Genomic DNA, 466 nt, shown 5'->3' with positions numbered 1-466 from the left:
TTATATGTTACTGAAGGATGCAACTATGCATTAAAACAGTATTTTCAAATTTTTAATTTTTTTCAAAATCTATGTGTTAACTCCTACGAGATTTTTCGGTAAATGCTCTATATACTTAAGCCAATGATCTTTAGTGTTGTTTTAAAATTTCTAAACACATTCTACATTTGAATTAATGTATATTAAACTCTCTTTCATGGTACGTGGACATCGTTTAAATTTTTTGTCAATTAATTTATTAAAACTTCATAATAGTCCTTAAATTGGTGGATTAACCATTATAAAATCGTTATTTTCTAGAGAAAAGAACACAACAAAAGTTCCAAACCTCTTTGACCTTCATCATATGTTATTGAAGGATGCAACTATGCATTAAGCATTAAAATAGTATTTTTATATTTTTTAATTTTTCTCAAAATCTATATGTTAAACCCTACGAAAATATTGAATTTTTCGGTAAATGCTA

Source organism: Brassica oleracea, chromosome C5 (assembly GCF_000695525.1).
Source record: "Brassica oleracea var. oleracea cultivar TO1000 chromosome C5, BOL, whole genome shotgun sequence".
Taxonomy (NCBI): domain Eukaryota; kingdom Viridiplantae; phylum Streptophyta; class Magnoliopsida; order Brassicales; family Brassicaceae; genus Brassica; species Brassica oleracea.
This window is presented reverse-complemented; position numbering follows the sequence as displayed.